We start from the raw sequence: 14428 nt of genomic DNA, 5'->3' as shown, positions 1-14428 counted from the left end.
GTGGGAAATAAACTACTAATGTATTAAGCTGCTGTGACTTGGGAGTGATTTAGTAAAGCACTTAGCCCACCCTGAATAATAAAAGTGACGTAGCCTGCGGAGGCCGAAGGTGGCAAGGGAATGACGGGGAGTAGCTATGATGGAATCTGGTCCCTCAAAGGCCACATGGCCCATCTTCCCTCATTCCTACTGCAGTCCATTTGCTCTCTCAGGAATCTGTACCTCGTTGATGCGGTCTCTTTCAGGTTCTTTCCCATCTAGAACTGCAAAAGATATATATCAGCCCCAGGGCCTCAGATGACTTTTATACTCCCTCTCTGTCCCCCCTAGGAACTCCCACCACCAACTTGGAGGTGAGATCCCCCTTCCTGGAGGTATTGAAAGAGAGGCTAAACAGTCATTTGTCGGCGATACTGTGTGGCAGGTTCAGGCATCAGAAGGAGAATCAGACTGGCGTCCTTAAAGGCACCATAAACCACAGTGTCTGCTCCTCTCCAGTTGCCTGTCACCACTAGGGTAGGGGAGCAGGTGGGAGGGAGGGAGGAGCTGCTGGGGGACTGGGGCTTTCCAAACATATGTGGGTGCCTCCTCCCCTCAGACCCCACCAGTGAGAAGGAAATGGCTGGGGTGACCCAGCCTGTCCAGAACCACCTGCTCCGGCCCTGAGCCCCTGGAGAAAGGTTCAGGAGCTCCTTTGGTTTGGTTTGCCGGCCCCATCTCATGACCCTGGGCTTCTCTAGCTGCCAGCAGACACGGGTACCTGAGGGAAGAGAATGGAGCAGCTGAGTTCTAAACCCTCCTGCTCAGACTGAATTCCTCTTCTTCCAGGCTTCAGTCAGGCCTCCCAGAGCTCTAGAGGAACACTGGCCAGTGGGTTCTCCTCCAGGAGCCCGGCTGGTCATCCCTGCCTGCCTGTACCCACAGCTCCCCTCCTCTCTTCTCTGGGTGCCGCCTTCTCCCAGCCTGTGCAAGACAATGTCCCGGAGCAAGGCCATCTTCCTGGAAATGGCCCCAGGCTATACAGTCTGGAAGGGGTGGCCCCTGTGTTCTCCAGAGCTGTCCTCACAGATAACTTCAAGGAGTGCCAAGACCCCACTCTGTATCCACAACAAGAGGCAGCCGTGCTACTTCTAGCGACCCTGTAGTCTGCATGGACGCACCTCCCCCCCTGTGGCGGTAGGCAGGGGGCAGCACTGGAAGTCCAAGAACAGTCCTGTCTGGGTTGACCATGGCCATGGAACCTGGCACCTAGCATGGCATGCTTCTCGAAACCAAGAACTATATGGACCTTTCAAGTCACATTCTGGGTTGGAGAAAGGGGAGAGGAGAGGGAAAAGGACAACATCAGCATTTTAGAATGCTAAAAAGTAAGAGCAGCCTTTAGAGATTATCTGGTCCAAGGCACTACATGCTATAGATGGGAAGCCTGAGGCCCCCAAGTAGGAAGAGGTCTCCCCGAGCCATGCATTGTAGTAGGCTCATGGTCCTGTTGGTTTTAGAGCACTGGACCATTTTCAAACATTTTATCCCAGACTACTATCAAGTGTGTCCTTCCTCCCATCCACTGATCGATCCCTCCTTTCTGTCACTCATCTATCCTTACTTCTTTCCTTCTTCCCTCCCTCCCTCCCTTCCTTAGTTCTTTTCTCCCTCCCTTCCATTCCTCATCCTTCCCTCCATCCTCTCTCCCTCCCCCTTCTCATCCCTCATGCATTCATTCTTCTCTTCCCTTTTCTCTTCTATTTTCCTTCCCTCCTTCTTCCTTTACTTTCTCACTCCTCCCTCTTTAGTCCCCTCCTTCCTTCCACCTGCCTGTCCATCCATCCCTCCCTCCATCCGTTTGTCCATCCATCCATCCTTTCTTCCTTCCACTCTTTACCAGGCACTGGGTTATGCCCAGAAGAGTGGAATAAAGCCTCAGCCCAACCCTCAGGGAGCTCCCTGCCCAGCTGAGGGTGAAGGGTACCCACAGAGACACATACAATGCAGGGGACTGCAAAGTCAAGCTCCCTCAGCCCTATGAGGCAGGTGGGGTTTGGACAAGGTGAGGCAGGGTAGCTACAGACTTAAGCCAGGTCTTCCAACTCCAGAAACAGCTCTTGAAAGATCCCTACAGAAGTGGACCAGGAAAGCAAAGTGGAAGCAACTGGAAAAGGCCACCACCTCTGACCCAGGTTGATCCAGCTCCAGAGCTCCTTCCATCACCAGGGCTGCCAAAGCTCTTGGGGCTAAAAACACATTCCCAAATGCCGGGTATTTGCCTCCAGTACCTCCTCTGGAGGGCCCCATCTTAGAGCTTGGCATTCACCAGATCCCAAAGGGCAGGCCATGCCCCTCCCTGGATTTTGTGAGAGAGGAGAACATGCACATTGTGAGTGTCCGAGGAATGCTGAGAGGCAGGGTCCACTGCACCCCTGGTCTCCTGATCCTGGCCAACGGCAGAAGGCCTGAGACACCTCCCCTCCCCACTGCACCATCAGCCACCCACCTCCTCCAAACCTCCCCCGATCTGTCCTCCTCTGTCCCCTCTGCTCACACATGACTCTCTCTCAACAGGACCCCTACCATCGAAGCTTTAGTAGGCTTTAGACTTAGAGTCTCAGCCACCAGTCCAGTCTCCACACACCTACCAGAGCTGGCATCCCAGCTCTCTGCCCAGGCCACCTGACCATGCTGCACACAAAGAAAAACCCTGACTCCTCAACCTAACACAGGAGATTCTCTGTGCCTGGCCCCACTGACTTCCCAGGGCTCTCTTCCTACATGTACCCAACATTCTTGCCACATGAAACTCTCTGACATTTCTGACCCCTCTCTCCATGTCTCCCCTGACTCCATGTCTTTGCACTTCTGGAAAAACTCATTCATCCTTCAGTACCCCCCTAAGTAGCCCTACTCCTGGGACATTTTCTCCAGGTGAGGCTCCTTTTGGTAGCTGAGGCCCTAAGGAGGCAGCAAATGAAGGGATCCCCCCAAAGAGTCTCTAAATTCACCCCCAGGGGGGCAGCAAGACTCTGGTTCATTAGTGCTTGGGGAGACTCATGGAAACAGCCCAGACATGGCACTGAGGTCCCAGGGGCCTTCTCACTCCCAGGGGCCTTCTCACTCCCAGGTGCCCCCACAGGCCCATAGAGCTCTCAACTTATCTGCCCCTCTCACAAGACAGGTCCTGATGGGAGCACTGAGGCCCTGAAAGACGGCAAGTCTTATAAAATTAGGGTAGAATAAATTATTGGTTCTCAGCAACCAATGGGCATCCTGTCTAGATTCCTTCCTCTCTGGGCCCCAGTGCCCAGGGGGTTGGTGGGGGTGGGGTGGCAGTAGCAGCCCAGCCTAGAGCCAGGTGCTAGGCCTCCTTTCTCAGGAGGAACCAGGGGAAGTGGAAGCCAGGCCTGCTGCCCTGTCTAGGCTTCCTGAGCACCTGCTTTCTTGGCCTCTGCTGCTAGTAGGCCTGGTTCTTAGTCACAGGGAGAGCCCCCAGCAACATCCAGCTCCAAGTGGGCCCTTAGGAGGGCTGTGGAGGAAGGTGCCCCTGGCTCGCTCAGCCTGCCACATTCTCCTAGGCCCAGAGACCAGCAGGCCAGTCACAGCACACCGCCAAAGCAAGAGCTCACACCCAGCTGAGTCCCAGCTTCTTTTGGTCCATCCTTAGGGAAGCTGAGCACAGGAAGGAGAGAGGAGGTAGCTACCAAAGCGAAGGACCCATTCTGCACCTTTTGTCCTCTCCCTGACCTAGTGAGACAGGTGGCCTTACCCCACTCTGCCAAGAAGGAAACCCGGGGACAGAGAGGTCAGGGACTAAACCAAGGCTTCAGAGCTAGTGATGAAGCTGAGGCTTGGACCCAAGTTTGTCCTGCTCCAAAACCTAAACTCTTTCTACCGCCAGAGTTGCCAAAGCTCTTGGGGCTAAAAATACAGTCCTGGACACTTAGTAGCTGGCCCTGATTGGATCTGGATGCCACCATCTTGGAGCTTGGCACCTACAACTCAGACTCCCTGAGGGAAAGTGATACCCACCCGCTGTGAGGGAGAGAACTGGGGTGCCTGACTCCTTGGGCAGGGGCCCAGCCATGTCTACATTGTTCTTGGGCCTTGCTGCCCAGAACTTGCTAGCTACTGGGGAAACAGCAGCTCCGGGGGCAGGGATGCTACCTCTGGGGATGGCCGAGCAGCCTCGGCAAGGAGTGAGATCAGGAGCCATCTCTACAGCAATCCTGGGCTGACACCCCCAGGACTGTAGGGGCTGTAGGCAAGGGCAGGGGCTGCACCCCATGTAAGTTGCCTGCCTCCCAATCCCCAGTCACCCAGAGACCACGGACACATACAATTACCCAGAGTACACACCTCACCCCTTACCTAAACACATATGCTGTCCGTGTGGCCACACAAACTACAGCCCAGTGTCCCAACCACACATACATAGATGGATGGTACTGAAACGTATTACCGCACACGGAACATAAACACGCAGGTGACATACTCTTCCGCAAGGTGCACACGGCTGCGGCCCCCCACAGCACTTGGGCACACACGCTCAGAGCACACGGATAATGCAGCAGCCGTTACCACACAGCATTCTTGCTATGAATAGAAGAGACCCCGGGCATTGCCACTCAGCTGGCCCTTCCTCTGCCCACCTCACCCCCACCCCAGGTGTGACTGACTCAGTGTCTGTCTCTCCCACAGGACAACAGCTCCAGCCCACCTTGCCTCTGCCTCCTCAGCCTTTCCGTGCCCTCAGCCTGCTTGCCCTGCTCGGATGGTGCCAGCTCCTGGATCTCCAGTCCCTAGACTTGCCCTTCATCTATTAGCTTCCTGATTTCCTGCCATCTGCCAGACCTTGTCTCCTTTCCCACCCCAGCAGCAGCCTTGCCCCCCACACCCAGGATCCAGGCCGCAGTAAGGCCAGTCTCTCCTGGGCTACTAGTCTGATGGGAGCACAAAGGGAACTTTGCCTGACATCCCAAGGACAGTTGTCACCTAGCCTGGCCACCTCAGAGGCCACCCAGTGAAATTTTAAGACAATGCAGGCAAGATCGCCTGATAATGCAGCATAAACCCAAGCTGGCAGTCCTGGCTTTTTTTTTTTTTTTCCCCAGAACCAAATCACAAACTGTGAGAGACCCACCAATTGTGTTCTAGAAAGTGGTAGCCATGGCAACGGAACGAGGCATCCCATTTCTATGGTAACCAGGGTGGTGAAGCTGTTGGCTGCAAAGTCAGACAAACCTACTAAAGATCTGTTGACTTAAGAAGATGTTTCATAAATCACCAAGTTATTTTTATTGTAACCCCACCCCTGAAACCATAAATCAGAAAAGCAATTTACTATCTATTAAAATGACCAATATGTGCTATGACTTCCATTTATAAATTATTTATGCCACAGTCATCTGTAGAAAATTGTGCTTGCCTTTCAGAATTGTTCAGGCGTTTGCCGTGGGGATCTGTGCTCTTGCAGTTTGGCATTCCAGGAACAAGACAATGGTTGTAACGTGGCACAGGGACCGCCATTCTGGCCCGACGTTCACTTGCTGGGTGACCTTGGCAAGTCACTTCCCCTCTCTCGGCCTCAGTTTCATCACTGGCACACTGAGGGATGGACTGGGTCCCTTCCGAGGGTTCTGAGACCAGGCAAGGCTACAGGCACTGGGGCTAATCATGGGAACCCTGGCTGCTGTCCAGGCTCTGAGCCCCCTGAGGCTTCAGGTCAGTTTTTTCGCCTAATTAGATCTGCCCAGCGGGGGTACACAGCGTTTGAGTTAATCCATGCGGAGTCAGTGATGCAGAGCAGGCAGGATGGCCAATTGGCCTAAATAAATTGTCAGTCGAGTTGAGCTTGGAAACTGAATTACACTCATCTGGACTTCCTTGGACTGGGCAGGCCTGTGGTGTGCTGGGCTGGCTGAGGACCACAAGGGGGCGACTGGGGAGGGGGCTCCTTGGGGTCTAGTCCTTTTTTTTTGGTTCATTAATAAATGGGGGGCCCTGAGCACTCAGTCCTGACACCCGGGTCCCTGCCCCTGTTCCTTTTCACTAATCCTTCTCTAGCTCAGGGAGCAGGGGGAGGGCGGGGGGAGCTCCCCATGGTGCTACATGGAGGGTTTGAGCAGGAGCGTGTGAGAGTTTGCGCAAAGAACATAACATGGCCAAGTGGGTGCCTGTTGGGGTAAGTCCGTGTTTGGGGGTGAATACTGGGTGAGGGGGAGAGGCTGTGTAAATGTGGAGTAGGTATACACATGGTGAACATGTGTCACCGGTTTATGTGACCTAACTCCAGGCATGCACGAAAGGCTTGTGTAAATAGTCACTATGTGTAGATGTGTGCTTCATACAGGTGGTAGAAGTGTGTGTGTGTGTGTGTGTGTGTATTAGGACACATATGAGTTGTGGTGTGTGTGCTTGTATGCGTACAAGGACACGTATGGGGTGTGATGTGTATGTGTTTGTGTGTATAGGGACACATATGGAATGATATGGAAGGGGGTGTGTACGAGCCATCTCCTAGGGGAATCAGAGTCTCGGCACTCCGGATATGTGTTCTCTGAGGTGAGACCCAGCCCAGGGCCATGACCAGAGATGGTCACTCACATACTGTCTAGGGGTGTGCCCCTTTCTCTGGAACTATCTGTGACTGAGAGAAAGAGGAGAGAAAGGGCAGGGATGGGGAAAAGGTCACTGAGCCAGCCCAGGGAAGACCGCAAGAGGCAGGGCTGTGTTCAGATCTGAATCCCCTCATGCTGCAACACCAACCCTGTCAGCCCTGGCATCCAGCCTGGGCAGTAGGGGGAACCAAAGCCAGAAAAGGCAGTCCCGGGCCTCCAGACTTCCAGAGAGACACTTCATTGACTTCACTCATGACCCTAGGCCTTGGTCATATCCAGAAAGGGCTGCCCCAACAGCTAGGCTGGCAACTTTTGAGGTGGCAGGGGTTCCTATGTTGCTTTCATGCCAGGATGCACATTATTTCACATTTTGGAAATGATGTACACATCCTTAAAATAGTCTATCTTACCATATCACCAACATGCTGTAATTTAACTCATGTCATGTCTTAGATCGATGGTACCTTGGACTTGTGAAAACATGGTCAGTAGAAACCTAGAACTCCAGGATGGAGGAGGCCCTCAGAGCTTTCTGGTCTAAAAGCTGCCCCTTGTGGCAGGAATGGAGAATTGGAGAAACAGCAAGAGAAAGGATCCGCCCAAGGTCACGGAGCTCTCAAGGTAGAGCAGAGATGACAGTGTTAGTACTGGGCTGCAGCCTGGAGCTTTCATCAACTTGGCCTCTGAGCCCTTGCTCGAAATGCCCTCCCAGGCCTCTCTGCTGTCCAGGCCCTGCTGCTGGCCAGACCCCAGGTCAAAAGGAGGCAATGGCAGTAGCAGAAAGGACAGGACCTTGAAGTCAGATCAACCTGAATTTGGGGCCTGGATTGGCTGGTGACCTTGGACTAGTTACTGCCCATTTCTGAGCCTTCATTCTTTGATAGTAGGGGGTGGGAAGACATACCCTGCCCTCCCCTCCCTTGGGGTGGTTGTGATGATGAAATGAAATAATACAGAGAGCAAGAAGGAGGTGTTCAAATATATCGCTTTGGTCCCCCACACAACCCTTTGGCCTTCATGGGCCCTCCCCTCCTGGTCCTCTCCCATCACAACAAAGTGCTTAGGATCACAGTGTCTCAGACGTAGAAAAGTGAAGACTCTTACAGTCACGGGACAGAGACTACTGAGTTGGGAGACACCTGGGGGACTTGGGAAGACCTGCCCCCACATCACGAAACAGCACCACTGCCCTTCAGAGAGCCACGCATGTGGCATGAGTGAGGCTGGGTCCCTGCTCCTGCGTGGGCCTGACTGAGCAGCATAGTGACCAGTCTGCCCAACTAGGGCCAGCCCTTGTTCTGGAGAACAAGGGAGGAATGTTTCCTGAGAGCCAGCCCCTAGCAGATCCAGTGGGACAGGGTCAGAGGAGAAGTCTCTGCATTTAGCACGAAGGAGAACTTACTTGGTGGTGGCGAAACCCAGACCCCTTAGGAGGGTGGACAGGAAAGCAGAGAGTAAGAAGCCCTCCCTGGAGGCGCTCGGTGGGGCACGAGGGAGGCAGGAGTGGGCAGAGGCCTGGGTGATGGGGGGATGGTGGTGGAGCGTGCCGGGGGAGAGTGACTCAGTGGAGATACAAATGCAGAGTCCTTGGCCCCATGCCCAGACGGTTCAGTAGTTGTGGGTGGGACCAGAAATTTCCCTTTAACTTGTGCCCTCGGTGACTCTGATGCTGCCAGCCCCATCTTGGCATTTGAGACCCATGAGGTCAGATGAGACCCAGGTGCCAAGCAGCTCAATGTCTGAGCCTGAGACCACACTGAGGACTGGGAAGCCAGCAGCATGGCAGAAGGAGGAGTCCAGCACTTGGCTTTAGAGACCTGAGTTCGAATCCCAGCTCTGCCATTGGCTGTATGACTGCAGCAGGCAAGTTGCGTCTAGGAAACTCAGTCCCATCATTTTTAAAGCAGGGACATCACAATAACAACAACACACCCAGGAAGCAAGATGCTATTGGAGGTCCCGGAGGAAAAGGCCAGGTGTCTAGGGTTTCCCCAGATCCAAGGCAGAATCCTGGGATAGGGAGAAACCTCCAGACTGCCGGTTCCCTTGCACACTGGTATTCCAGGAGCTGGGCCAAGGCGTTCCTCCACAAAAATCTAAACACAGCATTTTTTCCCCTGAATTATTGGGGGGTGGTAGTTGCAAGGCGCAGCAGCAACAGCTAAATGGAGAAATGTGTTTAACTTTAAGTCTTTTTCCCTAATTTTTTCTGCTCCTGCTACCACTTGCCTGCTAACAGACCAGAAGCAAATGACAGCCTCAGGAGAGCCAATGGCATGGCCTTCAGAGCCTGTTTCCAGGCGCCACAGACCAAGGCAGAGCTATGTCCAAAGACCCAGCACTGTGGCCTCCAGCCCATGAGGGACACCCCTCAGGGTAATGGTGACTTAACATGCCCACTTCCACATGGTTATCCACGTGAGTCCCTGCCGTGGGGCTGGGAGCAGATGAAGCTTGGCGGGAAAGGACACTCAAGGTCATACAGTGAGTGGGATGTGAGCCAGAGCTCCCGGGCTTTCCGGTCTAACTCTGGTAACAAGATGGAGGCTAATGATGGCAGCTTCCCAGTCACGAGGAGGCCCCGTCTCCCGTGCTCTCCACGCATTGGCGCATTTAAACCTCACGCCAGCCTCAGAGGTAAGTTCTGGTGTTATCATCACTCTTCAGATGAAGAGTCTAAGGTTTACAGAGATGAAAAATCTTGCCCAAGCTCTCAGAGGTTCTCAGTGGCGCTGTCGGAGCTGGCCCGTTTCAAAGCCCTGCCCTTCAGGCCTCCCGTAGGCCCCCGTGAACAGCTGGGCTGGCTATGCACGGTGTACGTCAGGCTGGCTGTGCCCCGAGAGCCAGACCAGGCTGCTCTGGCCAGGTTTCAACCTTAGTCAGCCCCAGGGAGGTACAGAGGCCTGCATGCCTTAGGGGAGTGGGGCTGTGCTAACCCAGAGTGCCCCTACAGCCCCACAGGCCAGGAAGGCCGGGGGTCAGGGCCCCGGACGATCTCAGCAGGAGCCAACATCCCACCCACTCCTGTGACCTGGAAGTCCCCCCAGGAGACCAGACAGTGCATACCCTCACCCATTAGCATCTTCAGCTCAGACAAACACCAGTGTTCCACGTAGGAAATCACTCTATTTCGGGACTTAGAACTGGGTAGAACTGTGTGTCTCTGTGGGGTCTACTTTTCTGTTAGTAAACGGTCAGTTATGGAACCCTTCATATTTTCTCGTTGGCTCTGACTGCCAGGGAGCTCGGTTAAATTTAGTGCTCGTTCCGAACTAATTTTTCACCTGGGGTTGAGGTATTACTATTTCTTCTCTTTATTATATACTACTCCAATGTTTTCCTTTCTTCTTTATTTCTAAGGATTCTGTTGCATGTGTGCCTCACGTGCCCCAAACTTCTTTGTGCCACAGATTGGAATACGAAATATGTGACTGAGACTCCGAGATCAGGAAGCGAGTAGGACAGCACCCCATATAGGATATTTGGCCTCCCATGCAGGCAACACAGTAACCCCTCGCAGGAACCCTGAGGCAGATGTCTCTGTTGGTGACCGCTGGTGATGGAGACTTCCTGAGGCCACTCAACCTGTCTTTGGATAGCTCTAGAGATGTGCATTTATCACGTGTTCAGGTCAATCTTCCTGCCTTTCTCCCAGAGATCCAGGTCTGCCCCCTGGGGTCACCAAAACATACTCCCTCCTCTTCCCGGTGACAGCCTGCCCACACTTACAGATGGACCTCAGGACCCACCTCTGAGCCATCCCTCCTGCAGGCCAGGCTCTCTCTGGCTTCCACCACATTCCCTTTCCTGGGCCAGGCTCCCCAGTTTCAGAGCCTGATTCGGTTAAGCACTCACTGTGCATGGCTAAAGGGACCACATACTTTGCCTTTACCTTTTCTGATTCCCCCAACAACCACCTCGGTGACAGGCGTCTTTAGCTGTGTTCAGCGTCATCGCACTCTGCTATCAAGTCATAATGACTACCATTACAGGCATGATCTCACTCATCTTTAAAAACTTCTCTGAGGGAGATGTCATTATGTCCATTTTTCAGATAAGAAAACTGAGGTTCAGAGGGGTTAAGACACGTGCCAAAAAACCCCCAAAATCCACATAGCCTGAAAGGGATAGGCAGAACTTGAAACCAGGTCCCTGACTCTAAAACCACCATGCTCCACGGCTTTCATTTATAAATCTCTTTCACATCCATCCAGGTAGCCTGGGAGGAAGAGATTAGTCTTCCCATTATTGGGGACACTGGGGACAGTTATCTACAGTTTCCAACACTTCACATATTGGACCCCAAATGAATACCACACACACACACACACACACACACACACACACACACAGCAATAGCTGAGCCATCAGCAGGACAGTCTTGATTGCCCCCATTAGGTAGATGAGAAAACTGAGGTTCATGGTATACGCACTAGGAATCCAATGGGAAATTACCCCCAGGCCCACCCTTGTGTTTTTGCATCGAGTTAGGGGTCCTGACTCCCAACAGGGTATACATGTGTGCATATATATGTGTGTGCTGCAGGGAGGGAATTAAAAAGATGGCCCCAAGAGGGACAGCTCAGGGAAGGCAGTGGATGCAGTGTAGGTGGGACCACAGTTGACTGCCCCCCGCCCTGCTCTCCCTCCAACGAATATTTATACCTTTTCCCAGGCCTGTGCAGGGCACTGAGCACAGAATGAGCAAAAACAGCCATAGCCACTGGCAGGGGTGACTGACATTTATCAAATAACCAAACAAGCAAATATGTACCTATATGAAGTGATGAGGGCTTTGAGGGGAAAGCATAAGGCATTTGATGGGCCTTTAACAATAAGTCTTGGGGTCAGAGTGGCTTCTAGGAGGAAGTGGCAAGTGGGCAGAGGTTGGAAGGATGGATAAGAATCAACTAGGGGAAGACAGGTTGCAAGGAAGAGCATTTTAGGCAGAAAGAACAGGAACAATTTCCAGTCCTCAGGTCCCTGAACCATCAACAGCATCTGAAAGCTGATCCTCCTTTTTGTCACACTCCCAGCTTCCCACAGTCTCTTGATTTTCTTCCTACCTCATTGGCTGCTCCTTCTTGACATCCTCTGCCAACCACTTCTCCCAGCGTCGAACTATTGGGGTGCCCCAGAACCTTGGTCGTCTCCATCTCCATTCATTCCCTTAGCGATTCGCCTAGTTTCCAGGCTTAAATACCATCACTCATTCAACTATCATTGAATACTCCCAAACGTCTACCTGCAGCCCAGCCCGTCTCCTGAACTCAGGACTTCAGCAGCCAACACCTTAGCATCTCAGGTGGAGGTCGGATAGCGTCTCTCCACCCCAAGGCTCCACCTGAGCTCCCGTACCACTGCCCACAGCCTCTCTATCACAGGAGACGGCAACTCCATCCTTCCAGACATTCTGGCCCCAAACCTTGACACTTCTCTTTCTGCCACACCTCACATTTAATCTGTAAGGAAATCCCATCGGCTCAGCTGGAAATAAATCCAGAGTTTGACCACTTGCCCACTACTACCGTTACCACCTCTGTCCCCGCCAGGATCAATCATTTCGCCCTAGATTATGGGAAGAGCCTCTTAACTGGTCTCCCAGCATCCAATATTCCTGGTGCTCTGGGACTATTTTCAACACAGCAGCCAGATGATCCTTTTAAAATATAAATCTGATTGTGTCATTTCTCTGCTCAAAACCCTTGCACAGGCTCCCCGTTTCTCTCAGAGGAGAAGCCAAGCTCCTCACGTTCCCTGCAGCCCCTACATGATCTGGTCCTGCACTGCCCCCTCCAAGCTCCTCTCCTGCCACTGTCCTCTTCGCTTGTTTCAGCCACACCCGCCTCCTCAAACATGTTCTTTAAACATGCCAGACATACGCCTGCCTTAGGGCCCCCGCACGGGCTGTTCCCCCCATCCGACGCCCTTCTCCAGGTATCCCCGCGGCTCATTCCTTCAGCATCTCCTGAGGCTTACTCTCAACCAGCACCACCCACTGATCTGATTTTCCTTCCTCTACTTCTCCTCATAGCAATACCATCTTTGAACACTAACTTCCCCAACTTTACTGATGTATCATTTGCATCCAGCCCCATTCAGTCATTCCCCGTGTCCAGCAGGATAAGGGCTAGCACTTCACACTATCTAATTTACTTACTTCTCATACTTACTCTTTGTCTCTCTTCCACCTTACAATGTAAGTTCCATGAAGTGGCTGGATCTGGGGATCTGGGCTTGCCTGCTGTCAGCTCTGGCCACACGCCACACACTAAAAGGGGAAGGGGGCCCCTTTCTCGGGAACCAGGAGCATGGCTTCCCCTCTGTGGGAAGACTGTGGATATACATCTTATGTCTGCCTGTCTCGATCCTTCTACCTATGCAATAGGCACAACAAAGTTTGCCCTTTTCAGCCTCCTTGGGAAGTGAAGCCCTCCTCCGGTGCCCACTTCCTCATCTGCACAGGCAGTGTGCACAGTCACGGATCACTGATTCAGTATCTGCATCTACATTGGCAACGTACACAGATGTTGACTTCACACTTGTGTTTACACCGCACTGACCACACTCAGGGCAGATCTACGTGTACTCTCATAAAAGAATAATCCCCGTCTATGCATCTTGACTCAACTGACCACAGATGGAGTCACTAATCACCCAGCACTGTCCTCATTGGCCTAATCTCCACAGAGATTGTTATACTGGCAGTGGGCAGAGTGATTGAGAGCAGATCCACGTCTACACTGGCAATGGGTACACCCATTGACAGCAGACTCACATATACCCTGGCAGCAGGCACAATCATGTTCACCCCTTGACAATGGACAAAATCAGTAAACACCTGAATCCCCACCCGCTATGACCACGAATGACTGAGGACAGTGGGCACAAGGGCACGGAAGTTCCTTTTCAGGGAGGGGACAGGCCTACCCTCCCCACTCCCAGCAGGCTGGCCAGCTGAAGGCACTTATTGTGGAGTTCAACTGCCCGAGTCCTGCCCAGGGGGCATCGCTGGCTCCAGAATGTGGAATTCAAAACCTGTATGCCGGCACTGGAGTGTGGCAACTGGAATCTGGGGCACATGGCGAGGACACGAGACCCTGTCTATTCCCAGAGCCTTGAGATCACTCAAGGTGAGGAGAGACTCAGGCTGTGTGACTCCCCAGTGTCACCCGCCCCCTCCCCACGCCATGCCCCAGCCAGGCCTAGCCGGCCTCGGCTTAAAAAAGCACCAGGAAATGTCACTTTCTTTTTGAGGAGGTGCGATGGGAGGAGATGGCCCAGGCCATTTAGCTGCCAACCTATTCAAAGGCTGGGAATGGTGACAGTAACTTTTTTTTTTTAATTTTAGAGAGAGAGTGCGTGCACGATGGCGGTGGGGGGAGAGGGGCAGAAAGGGAGAATCTTAAGCAGGCTCCATCCACACCCAATGCAAAGCATGATGCAGGGCTCGATCTCACGACTGAAAGATCATGACCTGAGCCAAAAATCAAGAGTTGGATGCTCCATCAACTGAGCGTCCCAGGCACCCCGTGACAGTACCTTTATTGTTTTTTTAATTTTTACATTTATTTATTTTTGAGAGACAGAGAGGAAGAGGGGGAGAGAGAGAGAGAGAGCGCACACACAAGTGGGGAAGGGGTAGAGAGAGAATGAGACACAGAATCCAAAGCAGGCTCCAGGCTCTGAGCTGTCAGCACAGAGCCCGACGTGGGGCTCAAACTCACGAAACATGAGATCATGACCTGAGCCAAAGTAGGATACTTAACTGACTGAGCCACCCAGGTGCCCCTACAGTACCTTTAAATCCTGAATATTGGGGC

At 52.8% G+C, this 14428-nt stretch overlaps 1 protein-coding gene across 1 annotated transcript in view; it reads right to left on the bottom strand.

The window, feature by feature from the left end:
- The window catches only part of KCNC1 (potassium voltage-gated channel subfamily C member 1), a 45096-nt gene that overhangs the window by 12532 nt on the left and 18136 nt on the right, over positions 1-14428 (bottom strand). The gene's annotated exons all lie outside the window — the stretch shown is intronic.

This window comes from Neofelis nebulosa, chromosome 10 (genome assembly GCF_028018385.1).
Source record: "Neofelis nebulosa isolate mNeoNeb1 chromosome 10, mNeoNeb1.pri, whole genome shotgun sequence".
NCBI classification, from domain to species: domain Eukaryota; kingdom Metazoa; phylum Chordata; class Mammalia; order Carnivora; family Felidae; genus Neofelis; species Neofelis nebulosa.
Note: the sequence above shows the minus strand (reverse complement) of the source record. Positions and strands in the feature narration are given on the sequence as shown.